This window comes from Ovis canadensis, chromosome 24 (genome assembly GCF_042477335.2).
Source record: "Ovis canadensis isolate MfBH-ARS-UI-01 breed Bighorn chromosome 24, ARS-UI_OviCan_v2, whole genome shotgun sequence".
In the NCBI taxonomy this organism is placed as follows: Eukaryota; Metazoa; Chordata; class Mammalia; order Artiodactyla; family Bovidae; genus Ovis; species Ovis canadensis.
Window position 1 is genome coordinate 13,415,727 of NC_091268.1, and position 6,864 is coordinate 13,422,590.

The 6,864-nt window shown below is 38.5% G+C and overlaps 1 pseudogene; it reads left to right on the forward strand.

The window, feature by feature from the left end:
• The first annotated feature begins 266 nt into the window (after positions 1–266).
• On the forward strand, positions 267–6,119 carry LOC138429691 (olfactory receptor 5D18-like; annotated as a pseudogene).
• Positions 6,120–6,864: the final 745 nt, after the last annotated feature.

Sequence of the window (6,864 nt, forward strand, 5' to 3'; positions counted from 1 at the left end):
CTAAATTGTACTTGGATTCCATCAGCTCTTCCCCTTTATTCTCTCTTTATTTTCTTGGACCCAATCCAGGTTCACACTGTATTGTCATCATGTCTCCCAAATGTCTAACCTGTGAGAGGCTTTGACTTTTCTTTTGTCTTTTGGCTTCAATAATTTTAAGGAATACTGATGAGATATCCTGTGGAATGCTTGCAAATATCGTTTTGCCTAATAATTTTCTCATTTTAACCCTGGAGTACAGGGTTTGGGGAAAGAATATGACCGAGATGAAGTTTCTCATCACATCATATCAGGGAACAAATGTTGTCCACATTGCATCACCGGAGATGCTCACCTGTATCTTTTATTTCAGGTAGTGTTGGTCATATTTATTAAAGTTGAATGTGACATTAAAAATGAAGTTGAGTTAATAATTATATATAGCATGTTCATGTTTCTTATTTACATTCTATAGTTCAGGATTTCTTCAATAAATATGAGTTATTTCAATAGTTCAATAAACAAAAGTAATTAATGAAATTGATGTGGTGGTGCAATTGAAGAGAACATTTATTTTATAGGGATTAGGTCATTTTCCAAACTTAGTACTTAACTTTGTAAATATCTCTGTTTTAAATCTCAGTGAATCATGGCGATATAAAAGGTGGATCTTCATATGTCTCCCATATGTTAGACTAAAAGTATGTAGAAACAGGATTATGCCTCGTATATTGTATAATTCAATTAATATTTGATAATGATTACTTCTATAGTTACATAATTTTGATGACTGTAAAAGTAATCAGTGATGAAGCATCTGAGTGAAGTGACTTTAACCTATAAATGTTCATGTGAAATGCCCCTAATACTGTTCCAATTTTTCTAGAACATAAGAATTACATCAGAGAATTGTGAGTAATTTTAATTATTTCAAGCCTTTAAGAGAATGAGGCTACAGACAGTCTCTAGGGTTTATGCCGCATCGGTTTTGACTCTAGATATAAGAATATATCCATCACTCCCAAACAAGAGAGATCCTGCGTTTACCCATCAGCAGGTATGTACAACAGACAGCTCGTGGGAAGCTGCTGTGTAACTCGGGAGCTCAGCCTGATGCTCTGTGATGACCTAAGAGGTGCCATGGGAGGGAGCGGGGAAGTTTAAGAAGAAGGGGATATATTATACATCCCCTGCAATTAAAAATAAAATTTGAAAAGAAAAATTAATATTATTTTCCATGTAGGGTAGGTAGAAAAAAAAGGGTGAGCAGAAAATTACCATTTAGACATAGAGATTCCTTGTGTAATACTGAGTTATCCTAAAAGCTACCAATCTGAACTGTAAAGGAAGAGGACGTGCAGTCAGGCTTCAGAGCTTTGTATTAGAGCCGGATCAGCTGAGCCCCTGAATTATAGCCCCATAAACAACAGGTCAAAGTAATGTTTCTGCTTTTTAATGTGCTGTCGAAGTTGGTCATAGCTTTTCTTCCAAGCAGCAAGCATCTTTTAATTTCATGGCTGCAGTCATCATTAGCAGTGGTTTTGGAGCCCAAGAGAATAAAGTCTGTCACTGTTTCCATTGTTTCCCCATCTATTTGCCATGGGACCGAATGTCATGATCTCAGTTTTCTGAACGTTGAGTTTTAAGCCAACTTTTTCACTCTCCTCTTTCACTTTCATCAAAAGGCTGTTTAGAAAAACAAAAGCTATTGTTTTCTCCAGCAGTCATGTATGCATATAAGAGTTGGACCATAAAGATGGCTGAGCACTGAAGAATTGATGCTTTGAATTGTGTTGTTGGAGAAGAGCCTTGAGAATCCTTTGGACTGCAAGGAGCTCCAACCAGTCAATCCTAAAGGAAATCGATCTTGAATATTCATTGGAAAAACTGATGCTGAAGCTGAAGCTCGAATGTTTTGGCCACCTGATATGAAGAACTTACTCAAGGGAAAAGATTCTGATGCTGGGAAAGATTGAAGGCAGGAGGAGAAGGGGATGGCAGGGGATGAGGTGGTTGCATGTCATCACTGACTCGATGGGCATGAGTTTAAGCAAGCTCCCAAAGTTGGTTATGGACAGGGAAGCCTGTTGTGCTGCAGTCCATGGAGTTGCAAAAAGTCAGACACAACTTAGTGACTGAACTGAACTGACTGAAACTATAGGGCTTTCCAGGTGGAGCAGTGGTAAAGAATCTGCCTGCTAGTGCAGGAGATGCAGGAGACTGGGTTTGATCCCTGGGTCAGGATGGTCCTCTGGAGTAGGAAATGCATTCAGCTCCAGTGTTCTTTCCTGGAATAAATTCCATGAACAAAGAGGCCTGGCCAGCTACAGTCCATGAGGGGTCACAACAGAGTCAGACACAACTGAGTGGCTGAAAACAAAATAATGCCTGGAATGGAGAATTAGAAGAGCTCTGAGCATTTGGGGAAGGTGCACTGTCTTGTTTCTACAAATTTTTAAAGGAGTAGTCAAGGTGAAAAAAAAAAGACAATCATTTAAATTAAAAAAAAAAAAAGCAGAGGTTAAACAAACACCAGTGGAGAAAGAGTAAAAGGCTCTATTTTTTATTAAGGTTATATAGCAGACTTAAGAGCAAAACTTATAACAAAAGAGAGAAGAAAAAATATGCAGGCAATATTAGCTCCTCTATTCCCAAAATTCAGAAAAAAAAAGAAAAGAAAAGACAGAAAGAAAAAAAAACTCACCAGTAATTATAAAATAACATTTAGGTCACAAGAACCATTACATGGAATATAATATTAGTTTAAAACTAATTTAGTATTGTCTTAGATTAGCTATAGTTAGAATATCTGACTTTGTGATAGATTGTCTTCTGAGTTTGCCTTCAACACTCAAATTTATGTAAGAAGAGATAGGGGTCTTAAGTGTTTCAGTTTTGTATATGATCTGACATCTTCATGCTGAGTCATCTGAAGTCTGTCTCTTGATCTATGGAACTAGAGAAATGGCAGAGAAAGTTCCTCTCATGGTAGAATCTTAGAGGTATCATCACCAGTTAGAGAAATATAATTCTTTGATATTACCATTTTCTCATGAAATGCCTTCACAGTGTACTACCATCTCAAGTGTTTGATCTTTGTCTTTAACAGGGACCTACTAAATATCCTATAAAGTGAAAGTGAATTCGCTCAGTAGTGTCCAACTCTTTGTGACACCATGGACACCAGACTCCTCCGTCCATGGGATTTTCTAAGCAAGAGTACTGGAGTGGGTTGCCATTTCCTTCTCCAGGAAATCTTTCAGACCCAGAGATTGAACTCAGGTCTCCCACATTGTAGACAGATGCTTTACTGTCTGAGCCACCAAGGAAGTCCTCCTAAAATCTTCCTACACTTACGGACATTTCTAAGTTATAAACTTTAGTAAAGTAACTTATTCTTCCTGGGAGAGAAAATTTTCTTAAATCCTTTCTCAAATCCTTTCTCATCTCATTTTGTTGTTGTTTTCTGGTAAGGCTTTGTCTTATGTACAGTTTCACTGGACACTTGTCCATAGATTTAAAATCTCTAGTGTGTCGTTAATCAGAAGCGTGTCTCAGTTGCTCAGTCGTGTCAGACTCTTTGTGACCTCATGGACTGTAGCCCACCAGGCTCCTCTGTCCTTGGGATTTCTCTAGGCACGAATACTGGAGTGGGTTGCCATTTCCTTCTCCAGGGGATCTGTCTACCCCATAAATCAAACCCAGGTCTCCTGCATTGCAGGTAGATTCTTTACCATCCAAGCCACTGCAATTGGTGTTTTATTGGAAGCATGATCATAAATAAACTTAATCTCTTAGTTTTGACACCTTGTACATAGACCAGAGCCTATTGTAGAGGAATGGAAAATCTGTGGGAGTCAGAATCAGGATTCCAGATGCTGATGTGTATATTGTCCTTATTTGCACATTATAAGGAAAGTCAAGGATCTCTGTCTTCTGTTTTGTCAAGTCTTGAATAAAGATGTAGACTGGATTAACTTTATTATTTTTTTCATTTATTATTCCTCAAGTGGTGAGGTGGGATTGATAATCAGGCTTTTCTGAGTTGAGAACACTGTTTGGAAAAAAAATAAGGTTTATTTTGACAACAGACTTAGTGAGTCAGAAACAAAAATCAATGTTACAGTGTTATGTGGAATTAACAGTAAAGACGCTGAAGTACATTATAAGAGGTGTCATTCTTAAAGTCACATTGTGAACATGTGATGGTAAATTAATTTAGAAATTCCTCCCTTTTGCTATTAGCTGTTCAGTTCAGTTCAGTTGCTCAGTAGTGTCTGACTCTTTGTGATCCCATGAATGCAACACACCAGGCCTCCCTATCCATCACCAAGTCCCAGAGTTTACTCAAACTCACGTCCATCGAGTTGGTGATACCATCCAGCCATCTCATCCTCTGCCGTCCCCTCTTCCTTCTGCCCCCAATCCCTCCCAGCATCAGAGTCTTTTCCAATGAATCAACTCTTCTCAAGAGGTGGCCAAAGTTTTGGAGTTTCAGCTTTAGCATCAGTCCTTCCAATGAACACCCAGGACTGATATCCTTTAGGATGGACTGGTTGGGTCTTCTTGCAGCCCAAGGGACTCTCAAGAGTCTGCTCCAACACCACAGTTCAAAAGCATCAGTTCTTTGGCGCTCAGCATTCTTCACAGTCCAACTCTCACATCCATACATGACTACTGGAAAAACCATAGCCTTGACTAGACGGACCTTTGTTTGCAAAGGAATGTCTCTGCTTTTAGTACTGAAATAATCAGCTATAGTTCTAGGCTAGGTTAATCTTTTATGAATTTAAAATAGGCAAGGAGACCTAAAAGCGTTGTGGGATTTCATTTAGGATAACCCCCATCCTTTAATCTCATATTGTTATTTCTGAATATTAAAATTTATAACTGAGAACTAAACATTTTCAGTGATTTTGTTGCTTAAAGAAAATTTTAAACGGTTATCTTGTTTAAAATTTTAGACATTTAGCATTTCTTGCATAAGAAAAAATACATGGAGAAATTCTAAAAGAGATATTTTGTTTCATCTACCAATCTTGGTAAGAAGTAGTTAACCAAGTGTCTTATATTCTCATTTTGTTTAACATTTTTGTTTGTAGGGCTTATTTAGATTCTGACAAACAAAAGTCATATTTCTATCAGAGAGCAATAAAAGTAAGGCCATGTTACTCTCCTGGGCTTCTCCAATTACCCAGAGTTGCAAGTCCCCCTCTTCTTGATATTCTTCACCATCTACAGTGTCATTGTGGTAGTGAATCTTGGGATGATAGTAACCATCAAAATTAACCCCAAATTGTACACCCCCATGCACTTTTTCCTCAGTCATCTCTCCTTTGTGGACTTTTGTTGCTCCTCCATAGTTGTTCCAAAGACCATGGTGAATCTCATGGTAGAAGACAGAACCATTTCATTTGTAGAATGTGCAATGCAATTGCTTTTCTTTTGTACCATTGTGGTGACTGAGTCCCTTTTATCAGCTGTGATGGCCTATGACTGCTTCGTGGCCATCTGCAACCCTCTGCTCTACAGGGTGGCTATGTCACAGAGACTCTGTGTGATGTTAGTGTTTTGATTTTGTGCCTGGGGAGCAACCTGCTCTTTGACATTCACATGTTCTGTTAGCAAATTATCATTTCAAGGTTTTAATACAATCTATCGCTTCTGGGAGTTCTCCTCCCTGCTTTCCCTCTCTTGTTCTGATACTTATCTCAACCGGTTGCTGCTTTTTATTTTCTCCACCTTTGATGAAACCAGCACACTCTTCATCATTCTCCTGTCTTATGTGTTTGTTGTTGTCACCATCTTCAAGATGCCTTCAGCCTGTGGTAGCAGGAAAGCCTTCACTACCTGTGCCTTCCGCCTGACTGCCATCAGCATCTTCCCTGGCACCATCCTCTTCCTCTACTCTGTGCCCAACTCTGCAACCTCCAGGCACACAGTCAAAGTGGTGTCTGTGTTTTACAAAGTGGTCATCCCCATGTTGAATCCCCTGATCTACAGTCTGAGAAATAAGGATGTCAAGGACAGTCTCTAAAATAATGGACTCTAAAGTGTTTTCATATTTTTTCTCCAAGAAATATTATAAGCACTTTGAGATAAGAATTTGCTTCATCATTTTTACTCTCCACAATATGTAGCAAATGTATCACTTATTTAATGTGTCAGCAAATCTTTTCTTTGCTTTTGTTTGCTGGTGAAAGCACAGTGATGAATTCATTAAATTGAAGGATTCTGCTTCATTCAAGTTTATATCATGCTTTGGTGTTTACACACTCCTTTGTCTTCCCAGGTGACACTAGTTGTAAAGAACCTGCCTTCCAATGCAGGAGACGTAAGAGAAGGGGTTGGATCCCTGGGTCTGGAAGACTCCCTGGAAAAGGGATGGCAACTCACTCCAGTCTTCTTGCCTGCAGAATCCCATGGACAGAGATGCCTGGTGGGCTATGATCCAAAGGGTTCCAAAATGTCAGACATGGCTGAAGATATTTAGCCTGGACAAACATGCATATTAACACTCAAAATGTATCAGTTTAGTTGACAATTATATTTCTGATTTTTTTTTCAAAAGCATCTCTAATTCATGTATAAATGTGGCTTAGTGATTAGCTGACAGATTTTTTTTTTCATAATTACCTTTTTCTTAGTATTTAAGGTATGGAAATGAGTGTACACAGAATTATACTTTGGTCAAATTATTTTAAGTCACTGGCATCAACTGGTTAGGATTTATACATCATACATCACACACACACACACACACACACACACATACACACACAGGACCCCCCCAAAATTCATATAGAAAGTCTTTGGTCTTGAGAGTAGCTGAAGACAGTTCATGATAAAGGATTTGTATGTGCACAGGTACATGCTTGGTAAAGA